Source organism: Lampetra fluviatilis, chromosome 26, assembly GCF_964198595.1.
Source record: "Lampetra fluviatilis chromosome 26, kcLamFluv1.1, whole genome shotgun sequence".
In the NCBI taxonomy this organism is placed as follows: Eukaryota; Metazoa; Chordata; class Hyperoartia; order Petromyzontiformes; family Petromyzontidae; genus Lampetra; species Lampetra fluviatilis.
This window is the reverse complement of record NC_136300.1, coordinates 4,599,403-4,616,476: the sequence shown is the minus strand read 5'-3', so window position 1 is coordinate 4,616,476 and position 17,074 is coordinate 4,599,403. Positions and strand designations below refer to the sequence as shown.

Here is a 17,074-nt window from a genome sequence, read left to right as displayed (position 1 = left end):
TCACGGCCAACGCCGGTGACAATTATCTTGAGTAGGTCCTGGGTCATCCCTAAGTCGAATTAGCCTCACATAAGTACCTGGTGCGGTGTGTAAACAGGGGGTCTCGGGAGACAGAGGGGGTCGGGTGTGGTGTTGGCCACCTACTCCTTCAAGTCCCGTGCCAGCCTTCAGAAGCGCTCACTAACAGCACTTGCCTCAACAGTATGTTAAGGCTATATGGAGAATCTCTTTCTTTGTGTTTCTTTGTCTGTGTTGTTGGTTGTGTGCCTATGGCTTCGCACTGGTATTTGTCCATATGGTGGTATCGACGCTCGCAGCATCTTTACCTTGTCTGGCGTGTCAGTGACCACCTGTGATGAGTAGCTCTAAAAATTATAAAATCTAGATTTTTTCATTTTATTGGACAAGGTAAAAGTGCAGCCCTGGGTTGCTTGCTCACGCGTCTGCCGGTGTTTGCTTATTATTGACTCCGAGTGAAATGGTTAGAAGAGGTTGAGAGTGATCGAGATGCACTTGACGTACGCAAGATGTTTCCGGATCTAGGTGCACGACAGTTCACTTCCGTGTGGTGCCTTTGGCTTCATGTGACCACATCAATGAGACAAGTCGCATACACAGGGACTCAGCTCTGCGCTACTTTTGGGTTCTCCGGTTCAAAGCAGCACGATGGCCAAGCGATAAATAAATTAAACACATTTTTTTTTTACGATTTTTAAACGTGGTACTTCAACTATCTGTCAAAAGGCGTCTGTAGTAAGCTATGAGAAACAATCATTCATCTCCAGGTGAGTTCATGTCCTCCAGAGTCAATCTTGTATTTTGTAAGGGGGAAGTGTTTCTTCCACTGGGTATCTTACTCGGCTGTCTACGACCTTTGGCTCTTGAGTTATAAGCACAATGACAAGCATATCAAAATAAATAAATAGCCGTATGGTTTGGTAGTTATCACTTGAACTTAATCGTGTTTTTTTGTTTTCTCGAAATTGTCACTTGTATCTACTAATCTGCAATATCCGTGCGTACAAGGGTAGAGCGGTGGTGCAGGTCTAACACCGGTGGAAAGCGATATTTGAAACAGTCTTAAGCCGTCCATGCACCAACCCGCACTGACACATGGTGAGCATGGTGAAGTATGGTGAAACCACCCCCGTGGCTGGCATGGCATGTTGGGGTTGAGTGGGGGGGGGAGACCTTCATCCGCTGATCAGCGGATTTTGACAGAAGGGGTGGTATATTGTGCAATGATATCTATTTTTTTACATGAATGGAAACTCTTTATAACAGAATTAATGAGGCGTGCACATTTCTTTGTGTTTGACTGCTCTTCATTTTTCACCCACGTCGTCATTGTGCTCACTCTTTCTGGCCACTGCCAAGGTTTTTTTTTATATAAAAAAAAATTAATCCTGACTTCAATTGAACAAACTCTATCATTTAATGAACTACATTGGCCGCTTCAATTGGCTGGCGTTCGTCAGCCGAGCCATCACAAAGGCATCGTAACAAAATGCGCCATTTATCTGCTCGTTACTGTGCTGGCAAAATAAAAATTGGAGGCACAGGGAGAAGCCTATAAAGCATGAATCTGAGATGAGGCATTGCCAATAATCCGTAATAACTTGCGATACTTTAAAGACAACATTTGTACGGCTTTTATGTTGGAATTATTTATCCCCGAGTATATTTCAGACTTGCTGTCGCAGTTATAAAGCGTGATTGTTTTTTTTTCACGAGCTGGACTTTTATTTATGAAGGTGGCCAATGATTTGATGTATAAAGCATAAGAAGTAACTCTTGGAAATATTGAAACAAATCCAAAGGGGCACAGCACTGTTGACTTCCAGCGCCAAATGGCCTTCACATTTAGCACTGCCAGCCATCGAGTTCATTATTGTAAAAAATAATTAACAACTCGCAGTTTTTTAGCATTCCTATGAAATTCAAAGCAGAGGACGAGGGTCTATGACCTGCCGTAACTTTGAAAGGGCTCGATTTGCTTTTTTTGTCTCGCGTCAACGCCAATGGGTGCGCTCGCGAATTTTTAATCGGCCGTTGCGGACGTAGAGAGAGAGAGAGCAGAACACCCGTGCCACTGCAGTCCGCTTGCGGCGAACCCACGGGGGCAAACATCAACTCAACTGTCGGAGTGTCCCATGAATCTGACTTGAGAGGGCAGTCTGCCCTTAGCCTCCCACGCTGGCGACCCATCCCCTTGCACACTCTTAGCCAGCCCGCTCCCCCACCCCCGTCCCAACTGCTGCCTGATGAGTGCATCCCTGCACTTCAGCTGTCATCCTTTTGTACTCCGCGGACTGCATTGGACCTAATCAAGGGCAGACACGGATTCTCGGAGACAGTCTGTTTACTCCAGAAATAGGTCTCGGGCAGCAAAGAGTCTTTATCTGCCCGCCAGAGAGGGAGGCGTGACACGGGCTTAATGACACGCTACCCATCCAGCTGTTTAGCGTTTAGTTTATTTTAATTTTGCTAATTCATTCGATGAGCTACGACGCGGTGTGTTCTTGCGCGCGTGTGTTCACGTGGCGATGTGTTGCTTTTTCGCGCTGTGCTGCAATTTTGATAACTCATTGGTTATTTCTTGGTTATGCACAGCAGTTCAAATTGGTATGTGCGCATTGTACGTGTGTCTTATAATAAATACTTTCCCTGATGTTCTATGTTTAGCTAGTACAAGGAGGCTGCAGTGGCTAGGTAAACAATGTACTGGTCCCACCACCACCTCAAATGCTCCATTGGCTTGTGAAAGAGAACTCACCCGAACAGTTCGGTGAGGCTTAAAATGAGAGCTTTCTCTTGGTGTTTGTGTGCACGTGCCTGTCATATAAGGTTCACAAACTGGAATTTAAAATAAAAAATATTGTGCCTTGGCTTGACTGCAATGAGAGTCAAACTTTCGGCACCCAATGTTTGTCCGATTTTATTAACTTTTTTTTTTGTCAGGGCAGATGGCTGATATATTTGTTCAGTGTTATGACAGAATGCCTCTTAATGAACATAGCTCTGTATTATTACAGCCACTGCTCGAAGACAGAATGTTCAAGTTGTTGTTCATTTAAAAAAGTTAATGTGGCCCTTTACTTCTGTGCTGTTTTGGCGTGTAAATTCATAAATCAGGCCCAAAATGTTATGAAAGAGCTATTAAATCAATCTGGTTCAGACTTACTACTACCGCTCACTTAGCTTTTTTTTTATTATTTCTTTGGGCTGTCATTTGTCTGCTTAATCTTAACAACAGAGCGGCCCACAGAATTGGCTGCGAATGCAAAAAAACGTAATGTTATGTTTTAATTCATATCCTAGATTTTTCTTTCAAACCTCACCAAGGCACCGCCTGATATGCCCTGCCGAGACCAGGCCCCAGGGTAACATTAGACGCTTCCTTAGCAAGTTCCCGGCTGCATCGACTTGGCAATTGTGTTTGGCTCGCTGCTGATAGAGCGTACTAGTTTCCTGATTTATGGAGTGTGCCGTGGGTATAGGTCCATGCCAAATCGATAGCAATACAGGGTGTTATCGGCTGCCACTGTGATCTTTATGGCCGGTGCACAACATCGGATCTCTGTGCCAAGCCGCAGAATTCACCGTGTGCTCAGGCCTGTTATTTACAGCGGCACTTGCTGAAGGTAATGTGTTGCAGTGAGCCAAGTTTGCAGGGTTTTTTCCCACTCTTTGTTTTGGGGGAATTAAGGTGGCGATAATTTGCTTCGTAGGATTCCTGTGTTTTTGTTGAAATGTTTACTGCTCGGTAGGATCTGGCGACCACCAGATATTTCCAAGTGATTTTTAAGTTTTTCAATTGGCTTAATTTGGTTATAAATCTTTGTTTCTTTTGCATTGTGGGGGTCAACAGTTTTTTTTTCTTCATATTTACCCTCGGCTAGATAGACTGTAAATTAAATGTTCATGTGTTGTGCGATATCGGCACGTTATCAATGCAAGTCGTGTCTAGTGGATCTGGTTACAGAGAGAGGGCGGGTGTTATTACACACAAGCACACGAAGCTACTCTTCCATGGGGTAGCCGAGTGGTCTCAAAAGTTTAGGCACTGAGCTGGTACTGCCAAGATCCTGGGTTTGAGTCCAGCTCAGCCACCAATGACCACACACACACCAAATCCCCCCCTCCGCCTCCTGTTAAATTTGGTTCTGCACTTTGGCTAAATTTGAGATCTCACAATTAATAATATTAGTCGAGCAACAAAACATTATTGTCACGTGACAGGGTGGGTGGGAAAGTGCTGCTGCCTGTGTGGAACAGTGGTCACCTGAAGAGACCTCAGAGGGCAATCCGATGGTGTCCACTTCCGCCAGGGGCCGTACCTCTGACACGAGGTTTGCACTGCGCCGTGAGAGATATGATTGACTGCTTCGTCTCATGATATGACACTGGTAGCGCAATTGGGAGGACAATTTGTAAAAAAAAAAATTCCCATAGTACAGCGTTGAAATTTATAATATCCAAAAACTTGTATTTGAATTATCTAAAATATAGGCTTTTACTCCTGTGTTTGAAGGGGGCGTCCACGATTCATCAAAGAAAGACTCGGCGAGCCTAAAAAGTATTTTTCATGTGGGTTCTGCGTTGACATTTTTTGTTAAGTTTTTAATGAGAGGTTTGCGCGTGGGAGGGAACTGGAGCATAGAGAGAAACTCGACACTTTTAGGGACTCCATCTCAAAGGCCCACCCAGGCAGGTCCTGAACCCGTTGGCTATAACTTCCATTCCCTTGCCAATTCGTAGCCCAGCACATTTGGACGTTTCACAGTACGTGTTCACACAACTCGTTTACGCTATGACAGGGTTCTTCCATGAGGGAATACGCATCGTGACCACGCAGAACAGGCCCGCTGTTCTCACGCGCTTTCTGAGCGGTCGATGACGAACTACATGTTTGAGCTGTGCGGCTGTGCGGTATGGTACGGTACGCGGTTAGATACAGTACCGCGGCATCGTATCTCGCGAAACTTTCTCGTCACGTTATTTATGGGGAGATTGCTTTCGCTTAAGGTGTTTTTCCGCTTAACGCATCACTTTTCAGGAAGGCATCTATAAGTACCGCGTTAAGCGAGGACTTTTTGTACTTGATGGAATTTGCTCGATCGATCAACGCTGGATAACAGAGTAAGTCGGTAAGTCGACTCGGGCAGACAATTGACACTCGGCTGTGTTAAGTTCACATTTTATTTTAACATGGGGGTCTTGTTTAAGCCACGCCCAGGGCACGTTTGAAGGCGTGCTTGCGGAAAACGGCCCGTAGCTACGCGTCCTTTTATTCTGCGGAGGGTGGGGGGGGGGCCTGCGAGCTGTAATCTCATCTCATTGGCATTTCGGAATGATCCTGCTGTGCCGTCTGCGGAGGTGGATCGCCGTGCGCCATGCTCGGTCGCAAATGAACCCTTTCCCATTCCGAAACGTCTGCGAGTTGCAGGTTGGGTGTCCCGTTCACCTCTCAATCTCGGAACGCGCAAGCGGTTCGGCATTAATTTCATTCTGGGAGGCGCAGCGGCGTTGTTTTTCAAGACATTGTACTCACCGCAGAGAACCATAGCGACACGACCGCGCTCTACGATAGCTGGCGCCAAACTGCGCCACGCCTCCCGCATTGCATTGTGGGAGCCTCGGTATGTCTTTTGACCTGAAGACGTCCCGTCAAAATGAATTTGTTTTACACGTACGTCGTCGGTACGGGAATAGGGTTAAGCACCCGCATTCCGGTAACTTGCCGCTCCGCCGTCTCCCGAGCTGAAACGAATTAACATGGGGGGGGTGCCCGTTCATCAAATTGTACGACAGTGGTGGATGAAAGAGGGGGGGAGGCGGCAGGCATGCCATCCGAACGTGTGTCTTTAATGGGACCTCCTTTGAGAATAGGTTTTCCCCTTTTTTCTGGCAACAAAACAGGTGTTGAGATGTTAAAACACCAAACTGAAACCCTTTACAAGGAATCATATCTGCATTAACCACAATACTTGTGGTCAGAATGCAAACAAAAAACATACTCTGATAATATATGCATTGTCCTTGAAACTGATTGGTCCACACCAGAGACAGCTTTCTTTTGAGCCTCGTCTCAAAACAGTGTTAGACCAGAGGACGCCAAAAGGCGTACAGCCCAAAGACAACGCACTAGCAGAGTAATGAGAGCTCGGGGTGAGCAGCTACATCATGGGACCTCCTTTGCCAGTACCACAATATGAGAATTTGAACTGTGAACCTTGGCGACAAGCGGCGAATCAGCTACCTCTGGGCAATGTCACCAACCGTACGCTTGAGATGAATATATATTTCATGTTTAAAAGGCTACCTGTGTTTCGCGTCTGTCAAAAGGGCCCTGCGTGGGAAGTTTGGCCAAATGATATTGATTATTATGTTTATTCATGTGGCTAAGAAAAAAATAAAGCCTAGCAACAACCCACCGAGAGACAACTCACACGTGTAAGGAAGGGACACCCAAACCCTGCTCAAATAGGTCGGCAACCTACTTTCTCACCTTGTAGGCACAAGTGAGTGCCTCGCCGACATGATAATTAGACCCTCCGTTTCACAGGCTGTACGAAATCCTAATTATATTTTGCGCCGCACTCGTTTTATTTCATACATTTCATGCAGACAGCTTTGTTCGACTTTCGGCCACGGAAGATCCAAGCGTGTTAGATCAAGGTCAAAGTGCCCGTCTCCATGTGTGTAACTGGTGGAGTAGCAGTGCCCGGTCTTTGACGCACTGCTCTACCAATCCAATGACCTGGTTTCGATTTCCAGCTGTGGTGATTATCTCAAACTGGTTCTGGGCCTCCCCTAGTTTGACTCGGCCTTAAACGGGTACTTGGTTCAGTGTGTACACGTCAGCATTGGGGAGACAAAGGTGGGCGGGTGCTGGCCATACCTCGTGCATTATGCCGGCCTTAATAGGTGATCACTTAACAAAACTTGCCCGGCAGTTTGAATGGTTTGGGTTTATTATGGCACAGGTAAAAATGGTATATTGGGGGTCTGTCGTCGTATTTAAAGTGTTGGTCATCAGCAGAATTTGGTGCTAGCCATGCAAAGGATTGCTGTTCAGAAATACGAAATTCTACGGTCTTGCAAGATTATAGCTGTTCGTGATGACAATTTGGATTCTCTCAAAAGGGACACTTGGTGATGAGTGACATTCCAATACTTTTAGAAAACGCCGTGCCGTTTGGCCAGCGGTTGGAAACATAATCGCAAAATAAAGTTAAGGAGTCTTGAATTCCACCTTCAATCCGCATGTTGTGACTTAGCAAAGATAGTAAGAGAAAGGAAATGCTCCCACGGCATGGCATCTTCACTGCCAGGCACCAGCCTTGAAAATAACACGTGGCATGTGAAATAAGTACGATGTGGCAGGGTTTAATTGGCGGACGCGTGTTGTTTTTGGGGCATTGCAATTAGTGTCTATTATTTTCACAGTGCTCACAATTTCGCAGATGTTTTCCATCGTTTATATTTAGCAATGCCTGTCATTAATGTAACGCACCTGTGAAAAAAAAATGCATATTGAATGTTTTTTTACGTGCAAACATCGCGTTATGTAACGTGGAACAACAACAAAAACCCACGTCGGGAATTTTTTCCAGTTTTTCCCTGTGCACTCTTAAAACTCGCGTGCGTGACTATTTGTGCAAGGTAAAGCAGGATGACACACGTATTAGGATTCCACTGGGAGCTATCCACTTTTGAATCTAGATTGAAAACGTATTTCTTTCGAAACTGCTTTTTATCTTTAGTTTATTTGTTCTTCCCCCTTCCCCCACACCTCCGAATAGCACGGTTGGCTAGGTACGGCGCGAAAGAAGTTCAACATACACACAGCACCTCCGATTAGCACGGTTGGCTAGGTACGGCGCGAAAGAAGTTCAACATACACACAGCACCTCCGAATAACACGGTCGGCTAGGTACGGCGCGAAAGAAGTTCAACATACACACAGCACCTCCGAATAACACGGTCGGCTAGGTACGGCGCGAAAGAAGTTCAACATACACACAGCACCTCCGATTAGCACGGCTGGCTAGGTACGGTGCGAAAGAAGTTTAACATACACACAGCACATCCGAATAGCACGGCTGGCTAGGTACGGCGCGAAAGAAGTTCAACATACACACAGCACCTCCGAATAGCACGGCTGGCTAGGTACGGTGCGAAAGAAGTTTGACGTGCATACGTTAATGTTCATATGACACAGCAGCACCGTCCGGAGGAGGCGGTGTTATTGCACGTGAATCTATATTTGGCGTTGTAAAGATGAACATTATTATTCATTTGAACTTAAAAACACCTTTGTGTGAAGGTAGGGGAAATGGTTTGATGGTGCAGTATAAGCGTATGGACAGGGACTGGTTAGTTTTCAACATTATCTTGAGCTCTAATAAAAAAAAAACCATGTTAAACATTTCTACAATATAATATTGGGGTTTTATAGCAAATTCAACATCAAGTTGGTCAAGGCCACCTTTAAAAAAACAACATCCCTTACCAAACTTAATTTACACCAGTTATCTGGTGTGTTATATATATTGAACTCCATTTCTCCCCAGACTTTCTAATTAAAAAAAATATACTTCTAATACTACGGACATCCTTTTAAATCGTGTTCACGTTTAAACACATAGAACATTTGGATCAGTTAGGCTGTAATTGACAGTTATGGGACCAATAGGGCCTTGGGGTGTTACATGCGGCAGCCGCTGGCAGATGGTCTAATGGAAGCTTCTTGCCAAGAGACTGTCTGACAGAGACAAATTATTAGCTTTATCTAGGAGACATTTTACCACGGCTTTAAGATGATGGCGATATTGCTGATGGACAGAGTTTGTTATTATTATTAAACCAAGAGACGTATATATATTTTAAACTGTTTGGATGTTATCAGCAGTCACCGTATATCCCAATTTCGCCGTTATCAGACTGGTGTCATGAATGAGTGAAACATCCCTCCCAGAGCTCCCTCGATCAGCAGCAGGGCCTTACGTCGCGACGTCAGGCAGTTGCCCTGCAACAGCACACCACAGAACTGCATCAAGAGTCACTTAAATAGACACATTTTATACCCCCCTCCCCAATGTACCATGTGTATTACTCTCAGTACTCGGTAAATACATCATCATCATCAGCCATGATCAGTCCAATGCTGGATGAATACCTCCTCGCATGGTTCTGTGATGTAATGATCCACCTATCGCCTGAACAAGAGTTGATTTCATCACTCCATCTCCTCAGTACTTAAACTCCTCCACTAAGGGCAGCTGTTCCCCCATCACCTGGAGAGCACAATCCACCGTCTCCCAGGAGTGAACCGTGACCTCAGATTTGGAGATGGTGATCCTCATCCCAGCCGTTTCACAGTCGGCATCAAACCGTAAGAGTGCACGCTGGAGATCACAGAATGACGAGGCAAAGAGGACAACGTCGTCTGCAAAAAATTAACCCGTAAAAACAAAGTTTTTCACTATAAATCCTTTATATGCGTGTTCAATGGGCCACAACCCAGCCCACATTGGTCTTTGAAACGGGCGGCTAGAGTCCTCTCGTCCTCTGGCTTGAGATGGCTGCCACCTATGGGTCAGATGAATGGCTGCCTACATTAAGCAATTGGTAATTAAATATAAAAAAAAAAAATCCTAAAAGGTGTAAAATTTTTGCATTTTTTTTCACGAAAATACATTGTCACGCACAACGAGTCTGTGTGCAAAATGTCAGCTCGATTGGATCACGGGAAGTGGGTTAAAAAACGACCGAAAGATTTGCACGGTCGTAAGCAAGCAAGTGAACTTAATATAAAGGATTTAAAAAGCAGCGATGCCACCTCCATGCCCCCGTACCGGATACTCTCCGTGCCTCGCCTGCGCCTTGATTTCTAGTCCATGAAACTCACAAACAGGAGTGGAGACCCTTGGCGGAGTCCAACACCCACAGTGAACGACTTTGATCTAACACCAAGAATACGGACACAGCTCTCACTCCGGAAATACAGGGACCAGATAGCGCACAAAAGCGGCACCGGTACATCGTACTCCCGCAACACCTCCGACATGACATTGCAGGGAACACGGTCAAATGCTTTCTCCAATTCTAGATTTGAAGCTTTCGTGACTGCAAGGATTCATATTCTTAGGTTTTTTCGGTAAAGTCACGTAGGTAAAAAATTAAAATTAATAAAAGTAAAATAAAATAAAAATCACGACGTTTCGGAGGCAACACAAGCTTCCGTCTTCAGGTGGAACCGTCACAGCTGAAAACGTCGTTATTTTTATTTTATTTTACTTTTATTAATTTTAATGTTTTACCTACGTGACTTTACCGAAAAAACCTAAGAATATGCTTTCTCCAAGTCTACAAAGCAGACGTATGCTGGAGAAGCATACTCTCATGACCCCTCAAATATCTCTGAAAGGGGGGGGGGGGGTCCATTGTTCTACGACCACGACGGAATCCACATCGTTCCTCCTGAATCTAAGGCTCGACCACTGCGCGGAGCCTTCTCTCCAGCACTCCGGCACGAGCTTTACCTGGGACGCTGAGGAGTGCGACTCCTCTGTAGTTGGAGCACATCCTCTGGTCCCCTTTTGAACTGAATGGGAACCATGACCCCAGTTTGCCTGTCCATGAGTACTGTACCCACCTTCCATGCGATTTCAACAACTCTGGGGTGAATCTTGTCCACCCCAGCAGCTTTGCCGCTACGAAGGCCTTCGACCGCCGCAGCGACTTCAGCAGCCGTGATGGATCCGAACCCCCCCCCGCCCCCCCAGCTGTTTCCAGGGCTGCCTCATAAAAGGAAGGAGGGCATGTTCACCAGGTTGAGGAGCTCCTCAAAGTGTTCCTTCCACCTCTCGGCTATCTCCTTAGTTGAGGTCATTGTTACGCCACCACCCTTACTGAGAACTGCCTGGGCCCACGTCCTGTCGACCCGCTCCTAAGGCGTGTCGGATGGTTGGCCAGAACAGCTTTGAGGCTGCCCGGTAGTTCCCTCCACATGGCCTCTCCAAACTCCGCCCACGCCCGCCCGCACTTCCGCCACAGCGACTGCTGCAGCTGCCCCCCTCTTGGCAAGCCGATTCCGCTATTGAGACACGGAGACCTTTTTCAGAGCACGCGTAAGGCAATCTCGGACACATCAGTCTCATGCCACATTGTCCTGCTGCAGTTTTTTTGTCCCAGAGGGGCATTGTACAGATCGGTAGAGGCACGTTCTCATGCCTTTATTGTATTCGCGAAGGAACAATCCATTTAATTTAATAATTGCGACTAATTTGGCCATGCCAACACTTTGCGGTGGCCAACTCTTGCAGGGAATATCATGGGGATTTGTTTTATGTTCTCACAAATTACCAGATGGTGCTCTTGTTTGATAGTCTGCCCACAGCATATCACCAGGGCTTGAAGGTTGTATACGAATCGGTGAACTTTGGTCTTGCAGGTGAACGCAGTGACGACTTGACCACCTGGCCCTTCCACAACCTGCGGTTCGGTGCGATCACTCTGCGCGGAAGTTTAAACGATGGTGCATCCCCCTGACTCTGTCCATCCGGCAGTATAAATGGGTATGCAAATGAACCACAGTGCCTTGCGAATATCGTCGAACAAAGACGGTCACTGCATCGCGCGCTTTCAGATGCGCTTCTGCGGCCGTCTGGAACGCTCTTCCTTCCGATATTAGGAAGCCACTGGAGCTCTGCACTTTGAAATCATCATCTAGGTTGAAAACTCATTTATTAGAACTGCTTTTTGTGTTTAGTTTGTTGTCCTTCCCCTGCACCGCAGATGATCACGGTTGGCTACGTACGGTGTGATTAGAAGTTCAACATGCATGTAGGTCGCCTGTGGTGGAGGAAAGTGTGGGTACTCTCACCTCTTGCAGATCTCTCGCCATTGTGAAAGAGTAGACTCTTGATTTGAAGCTTTCGTGACTGCAGGAATCCATACTTTCGTTCTTTCGGTAAAGTCACGTAGTTAGAAAATTAATAGATCACGACGTTTCGGGCGCAACACAAGCGTCCGTCATCAGGTGGGAAAGCGTGGCCTGCTGCTGAAGCAGACTGTTTTAAAAGGTTTGAAATGGGTGTAGCCCAAGGGTCATAAAGAAGTGGCTGGGTCTAGTGATGTTAAAGTGAGAAATTAGCATGTAACTGGGTACGGAAGTGGCTATGTTAATGTGAGAGATTAGCATGATGTTAAAGTGAGAAATTAGCATGTAACAGCCACTTCCATACCCAGTTACATGCTAATTTCTCACATTAACACCACTAGCCGCGGCCACTTCTTTATGACCCTTGGGCTACACCCATTTCGAACCTTTTTAAACAGTCTGCATCAGCAGCAGGCCACGCTTTCCCACCTGATGACGGACGCTTGTGTTGCGCCCGAAACGTCGTGATCTATTTTATTTTATTTTATACCTACGTGACTTTACCAAAAGAACCAAAGAGTAAAGAGTAGACTCTGAAGAGTCCCCTCTCATGGAGGCCTTTCCAGCAGCAGTGGCGTAATCAAGCAGTTGAAGGACTGCACCTTTGCCTTCTTTTGGAGTTCCATGGCTTCTGCTTAAGCCAAGAGGAGTCTTGAAAACCTCTTACAATCAATAGAGATCAGTTATTCCGGATGCTGTATCGTTTGCGCACGTCTGCTGTTTTCGTGGAGGGAGAAAACGTTCATTATTCTATATTCTTTGATTTTTCGACGTTGGCTGTGATGTCTTTCTTAGATTCATAGTTTACGGATGCGATCGGTCTGTTTCACGCTGTTCCCCCTGTCTTTCCGCGCGACGGCATCGTGACACATCGCACACCGTAAGCACTTCAGCAAAAATCAAATCGCTCGAGATTTTTTGACGTGGACGATGTTTTTCCGCAAAGCAAGGCTTATCGAAAGGGTTTGGTGAAGTGGATATTTAACTTCGGTGTAGACTCGAGCCAAAACAGATGCTAAGAAACTGCCTAATAGGCTTTCCAGGGACCCAATTAAAGGTGCAATAGGAAGGCCTGGGAAAGGCAGCCAGAGGTTATGGCGGGCGGGTTTCGGACGAAGTGATAGATTGAAAAGTGATGGGCTCATGTCCAGATAAAAGATCGAGGTTGCGAGATGTGACGCCAGGGATCGGTGCCTCGTGGCGAGCGGTGGACGTTAACCTCTTTCCCAGCCGAAACCGCCTTTTCCGATGTTCAATCTTATCTGTCTGATGGATTTTGTGTAATACGTTGTATGGCTATTGACACGGCCTTTCAGTCACGCGGTCTTTCGCTATGCTTTGCGCGTGCGTCTCTTCCGCTTTCCTGAAAATGTCACCGCTTTCACCCTCGGCTCTTTCCCAAGGTCGCTCCAACGTAAACTATAGCTTTAATTATAATTGTAAAATAATCTAATTCGTTATTGATTCCTGCAGGGCATACAACGCACGCAATGTAATGGGTATATTGATAAGACTCTCACTTAAACTGCATTTATTTAATAAGCTAACGTTGGTTTTGTTTATTTATATACTTTCACATTGACACGCCTTACGCCACAGATTGTGCATTTTCTGATCGCCAACGCCCATTTCCATTTGAGTGAAAAGGGGAGGAGAGGATGAGCCTGTTGGCTCTGTGTCACGGTTAAACCAAGTTGCCACAAGGCAGCATCCACGCTGTTAAATGCTCTGACAATGCCCTTGGTTAACTCCACTCGGTCATTCATCTGCTTTTTTACAGAAGCTGCAGTCCCACTATATATTCAGGTGATTTTTTCTCTCCCCGTCGTGGTGCGTCTGATTCAACGGAACATCGAATGCATCTGTGTGACTTGCAAAGGTAGTCCGTAATAAATAAATAAAACTGTTGACAAAATGACGTTGGCGCCTCAGTGCATTATCAAGTCGAAAACAGAAGAAATGTTCTTTAAATTAGTTTGGCAAGAAAAAAAACACGAAAATACATTTCACTAAATCCCCTCTGGCAACCGTTTTTGGGTTATTTTAGTTTTTTTTTATACAAATGGATGTGAAATTATATTTTGCACCGGATGAACGCAAATGGTGAAACACCGTCGAAGCAAGTGTTGTTTTGAAGGGTGAAACTTGACTATGGAAAAAAATAACGAAGCTCAAGTTTTTTCAGAAAATAAACTGTCAGATGCCTGGAAAGGAGGAATTTCGGCACGAACAGACTTGAATGTGTTAATGAGAATCTTGAGTACTGGGGGAAAATCCACACAGCGCTAGAAAGCTGAAACATAAGCTATCTTTTCCAGACAAAAGATAAATTGGGTTTATTATTGCGAGGACCGTGCAATGCTCTGCACAATCCGTGAGGATGCACTGGCCTTTTTTACGGTTAAGATGAAAGATCGACTCCATAACATCAAATGAAGTATACTTAATCTCGCCGCTGTGTTGCTGCAGCACACGAGGAGAAAAATACGAAATTCTCAGGAGACAAAATAAATCCAATGAAAAAATAAACAATGTTGGTGGGGAAATATTAGGACGGTATCTGTCTTTAGAATCAAGGGACTCTTCAATCATCAGAGTACGAATGAGGGTAATGCTTCAAGCAAGCCTAAGTGCACTGTGTGTATAAATCAGGCATTGTAACACTAGAGGATGTATTTACGTAAACATGTACACAAACTCTGCTGAAACCGTGGCACAGCGGGGATAGTGCACTTGCGCTATAAACCTGGCCACCTGAGTTAAATCCTTTGACGATGGCTTCCGTCAGCGGCACGTGATATCTGAACCAGTCCTGGGTGCCTTTCCACGAACCCACACTGATGAGGGTGTTGAGGTATGACCAAGTAAACCCCTGCAACCATTATGGCCTTCATCCAGCAGTGATTTGATTGTTGTTGTTACTTATGCACTGATATTGCACGTTTGCTCAACATTGAACTTGGGCCGCACGAATCGGAAGGCAGAGTGTGAAACGTTATGCTTCCAGTCACCGAACAACCAATATACGCCATTCGCCACTAAGTGACGGTCACGAACAACACACGCATGCGTACACACGCAGCAGGGTGCATATGTTTCAGCCATTTGCATTAGATATGTAGCGCACAGCCGAATGAACGTTAGTCACCGGATCAATCAAAAAATATCATTCGTGACAGCTGCTTATGTCTTCTTACTCTTGTTCTGCATTTCACGCTCGCAACCTTTGGAGAGAGATCACACGAACTATTGTACTGTACCCCTGCTAGGAAATGGTGACTGCAAAGGGCTGACTTGTAATTCATTCAGTACACCCATGCCTGCATGGCTGAGTATTATTAATTTCGGTTTTTTTTTACACGAGATTGTTTTAAACGGGCGTTTGTCCCACACTCAGTGGCGTCCACTTACGTGAATTCTATAAACGCACGGATATATGGGTTTCCACGTTGGCGATGTTGTGCGAATTTTGGTTTGACGATAGCCGAATCCTGGCCACTTTTGGTTCATCACGTGGCAGGTCTGGCAGATGTTTCATCAACATATTGACGACGAGTCATCTGGTCATTAACACAGAGCTATAAATGCCTTTTTTTCCCTTTTGATGTTTAAGCCTCCGGTATTGATTACCTCGCAGCACTGACGCGCAGCGAATTCTCCCGATGATAAATCTTTCATCCGGGGATGAGGATTATGTTGTGGCACGTTATTGGCACGCGGTGTACATTCACGAAGCGCCTCAAAAAGTGAGCGCCATCAAATAATCTATTTTGACAGCCAACAAAATTATCGTGCAAAAGTGCTGTTCAAAAAAATAATCACAATTCCAAGGAAAGAAAGAATGTATGCACATCCAAATTAGATTCTTATTTGATCTGTCTTTTTTGTCCTGTAATTCAGTTAAGTGTTCTATTTCTTGTTCTTTAAAATATCACGTCAAGGGGAGAATTGAAGGCTTGCTACCAGACAGGTATGCTTCCTAGCATTTGCTCCCTTGGAAACATGTGCGGTCTTTTTCGTGCACTATGTCATTACTATTTCATGCACAGCTTACACGAGTACAGTTCTGATATAAGCAACACATGCTTACATTACACTGGTGGGAGAAAGTGAAGGGACATTTTTCGTGCGTTGTTTTTTGTCCTTCCCTCGTACCTCCGATTCGCGCGGTTGGCTACGTACGGTGCGAAATAAGTTCAACGTACCGTACACACGTACAAGAAGTTACCCCTCTGACCTTACTCCAAAGTGTTGTGCCTAAATGCACCTTTGACTGTGGCCCTCCCTCTCTGCTGCTTCTTCCTCTCACGCTGGCGCCGGCACTAGCACGACAGCACAATCTTCGCACCGTGCGCAAAGTGCCACCTTGGGGTGGTGCCCTGCGCCTGCCTGCAGCGTGCGGGGACAAGGAAGCGTTGCAGAGAGAGAGTGAGGCGGAGAGGTTGACGCGCATTCCCGCAGACGGCCGCTGCATGTGAATTTACACGGGGGGGGGGGGGGGGGGGGTGCTTGGGCACGGCGGACAGGCGGCAGGTGGTCAATTTTGGCAACAACGAGAGGCTGGCAGTCTCTCCCCCCCTCTCCGCCGACCTGCCCGTGGATGGAGAGGAGGAGAAATAAAAAGTTCCACATGATCGTTTATGTCTGCAAGCTGACAGGGAGAGGCTGCCTTAGTGTGTCCCTCAAGGACAGCATGATGGGGTTTTTTTTTTAAGCTGTCTCGTCCACCAGGGTAGGAGAAGGCTTGCAAAACGAATGGCATCGCTTGCTCGTGTGTGCATGCAGATAAACTGTAGAATGCGTTTTTAGTTTTCGTAACCTCGTGCCCCCTGAATAAGTTTCGCATATTCCAAAATTAGTTTTCCCATTCGCGGTTTGAAAACCGTGGGATTCCTATTTTTGGGTCTTTCGGTAAAAGTCACGTAGATAGGTTCGAAGAAAATAATAAAAATAACAGAAAACTACGACGTTTCGATCGCAACGCAAGCCGTCGTCTTCAGGAAAAGGGGGGTTAGCTTCCAAGGCAAACTGTTTGTAAGGGTTTGAAATTAGCGTAGCCCAAATGTCAGCAGGCAATGATAATGCAAGTGGTATGCAGCTAACCCGACGGTGGTTGGTTTTCCA

The 17,074-nt window shown here is 45.8% G+C and overlaps 1 protein-coding gene across 3 annotated transcripts in view; it reads left to right on the top strand.

Moving 5' to 3' along the window:
- The window catches only part of PHKB (phosphorylase kinase regulatory subunit beta), a 196,015-nt gene that overhangs the window by 61,974 nt on the left and 116,967 nt on the right, over positions 1–17,074 (top strand). The window lies entirely within an intron of this gene.